Genomic DNA, 12630 nt, shown 5'->3' with positions numbered 1-12630 from the left:
GTACTGGCGGAATTAAAGCTGTGGGGACGGGTCGCGAATCGTGCTTGATTAGCTCAAGGGTGAAATTCCAGTAATGAACACGTGCTCAACTTCGCGTCATCAGTTTTGGTGGGGGACACGGAAAGAGCCTCCAAGGGGAGTGTGCGCTTAGCGCTTTACATACATTCTAGCGTCCCCTGGGCAACGGTTGAAACTACCCTCAACCGGCTACTCTGTCCGCTAAAGTAGTGTTGCGATGTGCGCTAGAAAAAGCGCAGGAGCTTTCTCAAGACCAAAATTGACAATAATGACCATAAACATTGAAGGCTTATCAACCAGCAAAGAAGGACTTCTACAAACTAGGTGTCAGGACATAAATCGTGGTGTTTTGTGCATGCAAAAAACGCACAGATTTATTACCTGACGAAGACCAACAATAGCAGTCATGCATTGAAAGACCCCATAGGTAGTACAGTAGTGCCACTTTTGTGAGTCACGGTGTAGCAGTGCTCTCATTTTCTCTAACAAAGGAGAACGATATTGAAATCTTAACAGTTGAGCTAAGCAGTTGTACAGTAACACCCGTCTACAAGCGTCCTGATGAAAATGTAACTTCAGTCCCCCAGTGAATTTTCAAAATCAGGACACTCATTTTGTCGTGGGTGACTTTAACAGCCATAGTAGCGTATGGGGCTAAGAGGATGATGATGTAAACGGAGAGGACTTACTTAAGTGGGCTGACTGCAGAAGATTAACTCTCTTACATGACTGCAAACTACCAGCTTCATTTAATAGCAGCCGCTGGAAAAGGGGATATAATCCCGACCAGCGACACTGTTTCCCGCCACTGTGTGAAGACTGCATCATTACCTGTATCTGGCACCCAACGCAGGCCAATCTGCTACCAGGTGTTTGCAGCTATCAAACCACGGGTGATCCCGTTCTGTAGGCGGTTCAAATCTAAGTAGGCCAACTGGAAGAGTTTTGCGGAAATTCTGGATGAGACAACACTAAAGATTGAACCTGTGACACACTCCTACAACCGTTTTGTAGAAGCTGTGAAGAAGTGCTTTCGCGGCTCGATCTCCCGAGGCTGCCGGACAACATACATTCCGTGTACGAATGAAGAATTAACGTCAAAACTGGAAGAATACCTTAGACGGTTTGCTGGAGACCCGTTCAACACGGATACAGTAAAACTGGGACCGACACTGTTCCAGGAATTGGCGAAAGCCAAACAAAACTGATGGATTGAAACAGTAGAGAGCATTGGCATGTCCAAGAGCAGCAGAAAAGCTTGTTAACTACTCAAACGACTCAGTATTGACCCCTGTGTCGCCAGAGACCCAACGTTACCCCAAATGAAGTCGCCCACCAGGTGCAGCTGAATGGGAAAACTGAAGGAAGAAAGAAAAAACTAGAGATAACCTGGCAACATCCACAAACGAAAGTGCTGTCCGCTAAGTTTACTTCGGAAGAACTGAAAGCTGTTATTAAAAAGTGTAAATACGGCAAGGCGCCAGAAGTTGACGGTTTATTGGTGGAGCAGATAAAACGTTTTGGGCCTACGACTGTGGGATGGCTACTGCAGTTCTATAATAACTGCTTAACAAGACGGCAGATTCCTAAAATCTAGAAAAGGACAAAGATCATCGCCATATTTGAACCCGGCAAGCTCCGTGTATCTCTTTTGTGTCACCTTTACAAAACCCTCGAAAGAATGTTGCTCACTCGTCTCAGCCCTGTCACCGAGCCGCAACTGATTCTACAAAAAGCTAAATTTAGACCAAGCAAAAATTGTACAGCACAAATACTCAGTCTGACACAAAATATCGAGGATGGTTTTGAACATGGTCTCGTCACTGGAGCAGTATTCGTGGATCTCTCCGCAGCTTATGCTACTGTGCGGCAAAAAATCATTTTGCACAACTAACGGGAGATTATGAATTTACCAGCTTCAGAACCATAGATTCTACGTAGAACAAGGCGGCAAGAAAAGTAGACAGAGAATGCAAAATAGCAGTCTGCCTCAAGGCAGCGTCCTAGCACCAGCCTTGTATTTCATTTATACTAAAGATCGGCCATAACCTCTTAACACAAAAAGTTTCGTCTATGCTGACGATCTGGCACTAATATCTCAAGCAAAAGACTTCGAAGCAGTAGAGAGACATCTAACAAATGGGATTCATACTCTCGCGGCATACTATCAAAATAATTACCTGAAAACGAATCCGGCTGAAACTCAAGTATGCGCTTTTCATCTAAGAAACAAAGACGCCAACAGAAAATTTAGTTGTATGGGATGGCATGAAGCTGGAGCACTGTCACAATCCAATATACCTGGGGGCCACGCTGGACCGTGTGCTGACATTTAGGAAGCACTGCCTAAATACAAAACAAAAAGTATACGCCCGCAATAACATCATCAGAAAGCTCACACGTAGCGGATGGGGTGCCCAACCGACAGTACTCAGAACATTGGCACTTGCAATATGTTACTCTGCCGCTGAATAAGCTTGCCCTGTTTGGTACAGTTATGTTCATGTCTCAACGAGACATGTAGAATAACATCAGGATGCCTGAGAGCATCGCCTACCTACAAACTCTACAGCCTCGCGGGGACAGCTCCACCAGATATAAGGTGGGAAGTTTCCACGAACACAGAGAGAAGCAAAGCGGAACTAAACGCAGCTCACTCGCTGCATGGACACCAACCTCCCCAAGAAGGCTGAAATGTAGAAAGAGCTTTCTAAAAATTTCCATCAAAGGCACTACATCACAGTCAATGGCACGACAAAACCTGTGGGCAACCAGAAACGCAAATATCGCATCATGGATCCCATCTTCGGAAGCCCTCCCCCAGGTAGAAACCTGCAGTGGAAAACGCGGAAGTCCCTCAACAGACTAAGAAGTGGTGTGGGTAGACCACAGGATAATATGGCCAACCTGAACTACCGTGGGGACCCATCAACTGCATGCAATTCTGGACCCGAACAAACCACCAAGAACATGTACGGCTGTCCTCAGTGCCCAGTTTCCTGCAGGCTGGATGACCTGTTGTGGGCCAGGGACAACTCCGTCGAGGTCGCTAATTTCTGGCCTGGTCGTATTTAGTGTTTGTGGTCTGTTTATATATAAATATCATTTATGGCTCTGTTTGCCTCACACTGTATCTATATTTCCTTTGTATGTATTAATTTTGTGTAATTAGTCTGTTTTTCTCCTTTTGTCTAGTTTTATACAATGCTTTTGACACGAGTAGACAAATAAAATCAGCTGTGGTGGATACTATTACATTTGAACACAGCTTACATATTTTACAGTTTCATGAAAGAGTGTTGTTCGAAAAGCAAAGTCATTTCCCATTCTCTCTAGAGGCGATTGTATGGTATGTAGCTGCAAATGATTGACTGTAGTAAAGGAATAAATACCTGCTTCTAATTAGGTACCTTGTCGGTTGATATGATGTGTTAATAGGGGAATAAATAATTTAGACTGCAGAGATATTGCCAAGTAAAAGAGATTATAGGAACAGTGTTTCTCACATCCCACTGTTCATCACAAATGAAATTTTTGGTTCAAGTATTATTTTCTGAACAATTACATTGATGTATAAGTACGAACCCAGGACGCGTAAACGCTTCCATACTGTTTCCACTGTCGTGGATGATTCTGAACTACGCAGATACATTTTTGCCACATACGAGGGTGAGTCAAATGAAAACCTTAAATATTTAAAAAAAATATTATTTATTGTGCAGAAGTGGTTCAAAGCTGCATCACTTTTCAACATAATCTCCCCCACGCTCAATGCAAGTCCTCCAGCGCTTACAGAGTGCATAAATTCCTTTAGAAAAAAATTCTTTTGGTGGTCCGCACAACCACTCGTGCACCGCGTGGCGTACCTCTTCATCGGAACGCAACTTCTTTCCTCCCGTTGCGTCTTTGAGTGGTCCAAACAAATGGAAATCGCCTGGGGCAAGGTCTGGTGAGTATGGTGGATGAGGAAGACACTCAAAATGAAGGTCTGTGATTGTTGCAACTGTTGTATCGGCAGTGTGGGGCCTAGCATTGTCATGTTGCAAAAGGACACCTGCTGACAGAAATCCATGTCGCTTTGATTTGATTGCAGGCTGCAGATGATTTTTTAGGAGATCTGTGTATGACGCACTGGTGACAGTGGTCCCTCTAAGCATGTAATGCTCCAAAATGACGCCTTTTCCGTCCCAAAAGAGAGTCAGCATAACCTTCCCTGCTGATGGTTCTGTTCAAAACTACTATGGTTTTGGTGATGAGGAATGGCGTCATCCCTGGCTCGCTCTTTTCGTTTCCGGTTGGTGGAAGTGAACCCAGGTTTCGTCCCCAGTAACGATTCTTGCAAGGAAGCCTTCTCGTCCAAAGCGCCAAAGAAGTTCTTCACAAGCATCAACACGTCATTCTCTCATTTTAAGAGTCAGCTGCCATGGCACCAATCTTGTAGACACTTTGTGAAACTGGAGCACATCATGCAGAATGTGGTGTGCTGATCCATGACTAATCTGTAAACATGCTGCAGTGTCATTCAGTGTCAGTTGGCGGTTTTCCTTCACTATGGCTTCAACTGCTGCAATGTCCTGTGGAGTCACAACTCGTTGTGGCTGACTTGGACGAAGAGCATCTTCCACTGAAGTCACACCATTTGCGAACTTCCTACTCCATTCGTAGACTTGCTGCTGTGACAAGCATGCATCACCGTACTGAACCTTCGTTCGTCGATGAATTTCAGTAGGTTTCACACCTTCACTACGCAAAAACCTAATAACAGAACGCTTTTCTTCCCTGGTGCAAGTCAGAAGTGGGGCGGCGATCTTTATACTGATACTGCGGCGGTATGTGTGAATCTAGAGAGCGTGTATACAGGCTCTCTATGTGAATCTGCATTATGCTGCCACCTACAGGCCATTCATTCTGCATGCTGTTTGTAGCACGCTTACCAACTTACAGGATAACGGCGAGAATTTCGATTTGTTATTACGGATTTAAGGTTTTCATTTGACTCACCCTCGTGCTAACAAAATACGTCTGAAAACTCAGACTATTTGAAAAATTAACCACAGATGCCAAATGAAATTTTTTAGGTAAAGATTATTTTGTAATTGAATATGAATGATCGGAGGGAAATAATTTAGGCGGTGTGAAATCTGGAAAGAGCAATGTGTTTGAGGTACATGTTTGTATACTGGTTATGTTTCTATATCGACGTTGCCAGCGCCAGTTAACGGAAAGAAGTCCTCTACATCTGTCATATGTGCACAGTGAATTCCGTAACGAGTTGCACGAAGTCAATGGTGTATGAAATTGTAATAGAAAGAGAAGGGGAGCTGGGTGCTAGCGTCCTAGATGAGGGTCGCATTGTACAACGGAAAAATGTATTAGAATATTTGAATGAGCCTGTCAAAAATGTACGCCCTGTCGTAATGCATACATTGTGACTGACTGGCGTCATCACTTTGTGCAGTTTGTATGATCTGAAGTTATCGTTATAACGTGTAAGCTGTTTATCTCAATAAGAAACTAAATCCCGGGTGGTTACAATTAAAGTGCAGCTACTCAGAGTCCAGTGTGTGCTGTAATTATCGTACGGCAGCGAAACTTGGTTGATAGTCTGGTGCGTTACTGAGGAACCGATTTACGCAGAGAAAAAAATTAGTTCCAATTTCGACCACAGGGTGCAAATCTGGCGCTGTGAATGCAAGAAAGACGTATAGAAGTGTTTCCATATGTAACGGATTAGAGGCGACACGCGGGCAGAAAAGGTCAGACAAGTGAGAAAGGCATAATGTTGATTTTATCATTAATCTCCACTTTTACACTTCGTTCTATATGAGTACCGGAGACGTCGATGAGATACTATACAGCGTCAGATTTGCATCTAGTGGGCAAAATTGGAACGAAGTTCCGCTGCCTTATGATAATGCAGCCCACACTGGACCTCCATGAATAGCTGCACTTGAATTATAATCCCACGGAACTAACTTCTAACCATCCGTTCCTAATATCAAGAAACTAAATTTAGGGCCTTCAAGAATCTGTATAATTTTGCTTCTGAATATTCTTGATACACTGTACTGCAGAAGAGAGCTGTAAAACATTTGGTTCGTAGCAGTGGAACGATACCGAACTTCAAAACAACATACTTCATGCTTAAAGCATGGAAACATGTCCTCATTCTTGGCCACACATGCCTTCTCGAGATCGAAGAGGACTCGAGTCCGATCAAAAATCCTGTTTCATGGCAGACGTATAGTGCTTTCACCACTCTGCTTCTCCTCTGTAACATAGGATGATGTCGTTCTGCGTCACTTACATCCGCAAGAGAAGGTTACAATTATTCTTTGCGTAACTCGCGAGAGGCCCTGCACTTTTTCCGGCTGTCACAAGTTGCAGGACGACTCTGCCAGTACTTCTCTCCTACTTCCAAACTTGACAGAATCACTCTTGCTTATATTGCTGGACTATCTCTCTTGGAGGGAAGGATATGGCAGATTGGGGACTTATTCACAGAATGAATCATTCACTCTGCAGAGCAGTGTGTTTTAACCCACCAGGAAGTTTCAAAACAGCGCACACTCCGCTGCAGACGAACGACTCATTCTGAACTTATCTCGGACTTTTATATCTGCCGACAGACATAATCCTTACCTCCAGAACACCACGCCATAAAATTTAAGAACCAAGTCCAGAGTTAACACATAGTTGCAAAAGCTGCTCCGAGTCGATAGTTCCGTTTGTTTTCGTACATTGTAGTGCCTGTAGTTTAATTAAAAGAACGCCGCACGCAAACAAACAATAGCTGTCCATTAGCCTGTCGAATCCCTGTTCTGTTTTACACGGAACACACCAAATTGACTTTCGCTTCCAACTAAGTCACCCCAGAAAAAACGAAGCAACAACTGAATCATTTATAGCACAGAATACTTCTCACAACTTAAAATTCGTATCGATATTATCAGTACATCCAGCAGTCTGAAATTGGTTCTTCAACTGTACACCGATTAGGAGTGTCCTCCACCATTCCCGATCCTCACAGATATTTCGACTTAAATCTTCCATATCTTTTCTTCAGACTTTTAACTGTAAGTTTCAAACGTTTGATTTCCATTCGATTGCAAAAGGTGACTCTGTGTCAATGAGTCTTTCAACAATGTTATTTGGTCACGACTTCAGAAACGCATTTGCTGGATATCAGACACGTAGACATGAAGTAAAGGTGCTACCATCAAATCTAATGATGAAAGTGAACGGAGAATAAATGTTGTGGAGCAATTGGGAGTAAAAATTAACTGGATAACAAAAACACTGCTTGAGGATTGAGACAATAAACGACTGGGAAAAGTAAAAGTACAGTAATACTTGCTCAAAACGGACTAAAATAATTTTCCAAATTGGACAAGTTTCCGGATTATACAAAACTCACTGGGCTACATAAAATTTGTGAGGTATCATGTACAAAAGTACAGTAAAAATTTTTAATTATGCGTATACTGTATTTACGTACCTTCACTGCAGCACAGTAGATGTTCATTTACTGTATATTGGACAATAGAACACTGGACTATTACACTAATTGATAAATAACGCAGCATTTCTATATTTTTACTCGAACTTTAAATTCGTTTATTATTGTATGTACATATATGTTTATTTGTTTTACCACCTTTATCGCCACATATCAAGGAGGGAAACTTGTTTTAATTTCCTGTTCAGAATTTTTTTCTAGGCAATGTGACCCAGGAGGCAAAATCCGTAAATAGCAGAAGATTAAATTTAAACAGAACAGAAGATAATGACTACAATGGTTCATGCAGATTCCCAGTAAGAAACCACAACTTATAAATGAACTCTTTGCACCATACAGTATTTCCAACAAGTTGGAAGAATTTGTGTGCGTTGCAAATTGCATAACATCGTTTTGAATATAATGGATTCTTCAGACGTATTAATTTTTCTAGAGACATCATTTTGCTCCTCTTCTTCTTCCTTTGCTTCTTCTTCATCATCCTCTGTGTTACGGATTTCTATTAAATCTGTTGCTCAAGTGGAAGTGGAGTGAGTTGACAGAAAGTCATCACTTCGAATGTAATCATCTGCACTACATGAAAGCGCGACCGCTACGGTCGCAGGTTCGAATCCTGCCTGGGGCATGGATGTGTGTGATGTCCTTAGGTTAGTTATGTTTAAGTAGTTCTGAGTTCTGGGGGACTGATGACCACAGCAGTTGAGTCCCATAGTGCTCAGAGCCATTTTTTGCACTACATGAAACGTTTAGCATTTTAATTAATCATACATAAAAAATGGGTCATTATTTCTAGTAGTAGGTTAGCAAAAATAATAAGCTAGGTTGTACGTTGCGTAGAAGTTTCAAACCTCTAACATTTCCTGACATAACGGATGAAGAATACCGCTTTTTTTGTTTTGTTTTCAACACTGTCTGCATAAGTCATTTCCACACTCCGTAAGATTAACAACTGATTACGCAATTCCTCTGTAGGTAACGCCACCAGTCAGGAGGACCAACGGCATTTTGTTGACATGTGACGCACTGTTTATACGGAAATGCGAATAATAACACTCTCTGGAAGCATAACTCTCGAGTATCAGTGTACAGTAACCTGCCCAATCCGACCGTCCAGAACCATCTTTTGCAAGGAGAGAAGACACTAGGAAAGCTGGCTAAGCTGCGCGTCTGTTTACCTGCTGTGAGGGAGGCAGCAGGTGGCCGCGTACGCTTGCTGGCTCGCGTCCGCGGCGACTGAGCCCCGCCAGCGAGCAACTGCTGCTTCCGACAGCAGCGACGCTGTGGCTGTTCGGGTGATGACGTCAGCGCCGCCGACGCGCGCCGCCGTGCGGTGGTGCAGGTAACATCTGGGACATCGGCGGCCGTTGCCCCTTGATGGACCTGGTACCAGCTGTGTGTGTGTGTGTGCGCGCGCCCAGATTATCGCTTTCTCCAGCAATTCGTGTGCACAAGTGGCGGGACTCCCACGGTGAAAGCCTCTCCTGTTCCACAGTGCCGAAAAGGATGTAGAAGTGAACAAAAATTAGGAATCACCAAAAACGCAACACATTACCATGCGTAATACGGTGCGGACAAGCGTTGGCTATCAAAACAGTGTCCAGTCGGATTGGATAAACGCAAGTCCTGGATAGTTTTCAAAAGAATCTTACACCACTCTTCGTGCAAAATAGTGGCACGTTCTGGTAGCAATGACGGAGGTGGATACCGATCGTGCACCCTAGTCTTCAAAGTACACCACAAAGGCTCAACAACATTGAGATCTGGCGACTGTGGTGACCGGGGGAGATACGACAATTCATCCCCGTGCTCACAAAACCAACCTTCGAAGATGCGAACTGTGTCAACAGGGGCCCTATCGTCTTGGCGAAAAACATTGTACCATGGGACGGACCTGATCAGCCGAAATGGTCACATAATCCTTGACAGAAATGCCCGTGGAATGCCACAATATGGCTGTCCAAAACTCACCGAACCACCGCCATGTTTCACTCTCGGGACGGCAACTCGGCCAGAAGTTGGAAACGCTGTGGACCTAAGACCCATCCGAACAAATGACATTCTTCCATTGCTTCAACAGCACGTTTTTCTGTTGCGGGCATTTGCATTACTGACGAGTGCTTTTCGAAATCCAGCTCGTCCTGCAATTCCCTGCTTCTGAGACTACATTCGTGCTGTTTTGATGCTGACAGGGTTCGTGAGCGGGACCTTCGGTTCTGTAGTGATTTTCGCTGCTATCATCCTCTTACTTTTCGTCATAGTCCTCTTTAGTGACCGTCTGTCACGATCACTCAACCCAAGCTTTTTTGTCCGCATTGTGACTTGGAGGATGATATTTTTCCGCTTTCCCTGTACGTGGTACAAATCTTCGATACGGTGTCTTCTGAAACATCAAACACTTCGACTACCTTGGTTACGGACGCACCTATGATACAAGCAGCAACAATTTGCGCACGTTCGAATCCACTTAGCTCCGACATAATTCTCTCACAGCTACTCAGAGTCTACCCTGACCACGACTGACACTTGCAATTACTGAGGACACGGCACTGGTGCCGTTCGTGGTCAAAGAGACCAGCGCAACCTGCAGGTGCAAATGGTTCAAATGGCTCTGAGAACTAGGGGACTTAACATCTGAGGTCATCAGTCCCCTAGAACAAAGAACTACTTAAACCTGACTAGCCGGCCGCGGTGGTCTAGCGGTTCTGGCGCTGCAGTCCGGAACCACGGGACTGCTACGGTCGCAGGTTCGAATCCTGCCTCGGGCATGGGTGTGTGTGATGTCCTTAGGTTAGTTAGGTTTAAGTAGTTCTAAGTTCTAGGGGACTTATGACCTAAGATGTTGAGTCCCATAGTGTTCAGAGCCATTTGAACCATTTGAAACCTGACTAACCTAAGGACATCACACACATCCATGCCCGAGGCAGGATTCGAACCTGCGACCGTAGCGGTCGCACGATTCCTGACTGAAGCGTCTAGAACCGCTCGGCCATCACGGCCGGCCAACCTGCAGGCTTGGCTAGCACCTGCATTTATGTTCAGACATGCAGTCTTGTCGTTTTTCCATATTTTTTTCCAATCTCTGTGTGCTGAGACCCCTTGCTGTTCATTTTGTGTATTAATGACTTTGCAGACCACATTAATTGTAACCTCATATATTTCGGAGATGATGCAGAATCTAAAATAAAGTACTGTCTGAAAAAAGCTGCACAAATATTGAATAAAATCTGGATAAGATTTCAAATGGTGCAAAGATTGCAACTAGTTTTAAAAGTTCAGAAATGTAACAATGTGGCCTTCACAACGCGAATCAACGTATCCAGCGAACATGGTACCAAACTGTTGCAACTGGAATCGGTCAACTTATACAAGTACGTACGTGTAACAGCCTGTAGTGGTATAAAGTGGAACGATCACTTACACTCAGCCGTAGACGAGGCAGGTGGCAGGTTTCGGTTTCGTTGGCGGGATACTAGGAAACTATAATCAGTCTGCAAAGAAGAATGCTCATAAAACAGTCGTGGGCTCCATCGTAGAATACTGCTCTAGTCAGATAAGACTAGCAGGGGATATTCAACGTATACCAAGAGATTTTGTCCAGTTCATAATGCCACGTGGGGTAGCCGCTCGAACTGAGGCGCCTTGCCACGGTTCGCGCGGCTTCCCACGTCGGAGATTCAAGTCCTCCCTCGGGCATGGGTGTGTGTGTTGTCCTTAGCGTAAGCTAGTTTAAGTTAAATTAAGTAGTGTGTAAGCCTAGGGACCGGAGACCTCAGCAGTTTGGTTTCATAGAAACTTACGACGAATTTCCAAATTTTTCCAGTTCATAATGGGGTTGGTACACCTGTAGGCCTATGTGTGATATGAAGAAACAAGCAGTCTTTGTTGCAGAGTTAATTTTTTTCTTTTATTTCCCGATTATGGCTTTCACCTTTATTTAGGCATCTTCGGATTGGCCTACCGAAGAAATCAAAATTTCGTAATAGTAGCGTGGCCACGTTTAGTGAGATTGGATTACCAAGAAATACTTAAAAATTTACTGGTATTTGATAGCGATGAGGACTTGGGATACCGCGCATAGAATATCCCAGCGGGTATATTCCCCTTGTCAAAGCTTTTTAAGGACATTGATTCATGGCACGATGAATCAATGGGGGGGGGGGGGGGGGGGAAGTGGCGTAGATTTTAATTTTTGGGAGATCCAGCTAAGCACAATGTTGTTGGCCATAAAACTACTTGGGACGCTCAAAATTGCTATCCGGAGCTCCCCTATATACTCTTATGCTTTCGCATCACAGCAATGTATTTGTTATATACTTTAGTTTTTAATTTTTATTCAAGCTGATTATTCTGGCTATTAATGTAAGCTTATCATCAGCAATTTTTGGAACACCGGTCATCTATACTAACTATCATGATTTGACGTTATGACGAGATTTAGCAATTAAACACTATCGTAGCTCACAGCCTGCAGGCGCCGTCTGCCGAGAGCTGCGTTCATTAGTCTTACGGGTCTTGTATGTTTTCATTTCTAGTGTGATGTGTGCAACCAGAATATACACTACTCTCCGGCATGTTTATGAAGTAAAAGCTTTACTGTAGGTCTCATCCCGTTTGGTTTGCATTCGACTGCGCCACATGCCGACGTTGCTGCTATCTTCTAATTTCCAGTGTGCGTTGGCGTTTTAGGTACGAAACTGCTTAGATATTTAAAAAAAAATACCTTTCGGACATCCTCTGTCTTATTGTATTTTATAGGACATCTCACAGTGTTTTTCAGGCTTTGACAAGGGCCATTTACTTGCTCTAATGTTCCGCGCGCGGTATCCCTGTGCCCATCGCTACCAAATATCAGTAAATTGTTTACTACTTTCTTGGTAATCCAGTCTCACTAAATGGGATCATAACGAAATTTTATATTTCTTCCGTAGGCCAATCCGAAGATGCCTAAATAAAGGTGAAACGTGCCATTGGGAAATAACAAAGAAACTTTAAGATTGCAACCAATATTGCTTGTTTCTTCGTACTACACCAAGAAAAGCAACACGAAATAGTCACAGGTTTTGTCTGACTATGGGAGAGCTTCACGGAAATGC

The 12630-nt window shown here is 43.7% G+C and overlaps 1 protein-coding gene across 1 annotated transcript in view; it reads right to left on the bottom strand.

Moving 5' to 3' along the window:
- LOC126162535 (multiple inositol polyphosphate phosphatase 1) overlaps nt 1-8807 on the bottom strand; it is a 264549-nt gene extending 255742 nt beyond the window's left edge. The window contains exon 1 of the mRNA XM_049919108.1: nt 8713-8807. The gene's annotated coding sequence lies outside the window, so the exon portion shown is untranslated. The remainder of the gene's footprint in view (nt 1-8712) is intronic.
- Between the last annotated feature and the right edge of the window lie 3823 nt (nt 8808-12630).

Source organism: Schistocerca cancellata, chromosome 2, assembly GCF_023864275.1.
Source record: "Schistocerca cancellata isolate TAMUIC-IGC-003103 chromosome 2, iqSchCanc2.1, whole genome shotgun sequence".
Classification (NCBI taxonomy): Eukaryota; Metazoa; Arthropoda; class Insecta; order Orthoptera; family Acrididae; genus Schistocerca; species Schistocerca cancellata.
Note: the sequence above shows the minus strand (reverse complement) of the source record. Positions and strands in the feature narration are given on the sequence as shown.